At 43.6% G+C, this 305-nt stretch overlaps 1 protein-coding gene across 1 annotated transcript in view; it reads left to right on the plus strand.

Annotated features, from left to right (window-relative positions):
- Positions 1–305, plus strand: part of LOC104515407 (poly(rC)-binding protein 3-like) — a gene marked incomplete at its 5' end in the record, with an annotated part of 19,469 nt that overhangs the window by 18,693 nt on the left and 471 nt on the right. The window lies entirely within an intron of this gene.

Raw genomic sequence — 305 nt, forward strand, 5'->3', positions numbered from 1 at the left:
TTTTGAAAGAACTTAAGAGTCTCAGTAATGTTTTCGCCATCGAATCACGAAAAACCCTTTTGTTATTTCTCTTCTTTAACACATAACATGTTCCTCCTTTGACCCTCATTTTCCCTTTTTTTCTCTCTCTCCCCCCCCCTCCCTCCCTCTCGTCTGTCCCAGAGTCTCAGTAATGTTTTCGCCATCGAATCACGAAAAACCCTTTTGTTATTTCTCTTCTTTAACACATAACATGTTCCTCCTTTGACCCTCATTTTCCCTTTTTTTCTCTCTCTCCCCCCCCCTCCCTCCCTCTCGTCTGTCCC

The sequence above is a fragment of the Eurypyga helias genome, unplaced genomic scaffold (genome assembly GCF_000690775.1).
Source record: "Eurypyga helias isolate BGI_N326 unplaced genomic scaffold, ASM69077v1 scaffold37510, whole genome shotgun sequence".
Classification (NCBI taxonomy): domain Eukaryota; kingdom Metazoa; phylum Chordata; class Aves; order Eurypygiformes; family Eurypygidae; genus Eurypyga; species Eurypyga helias.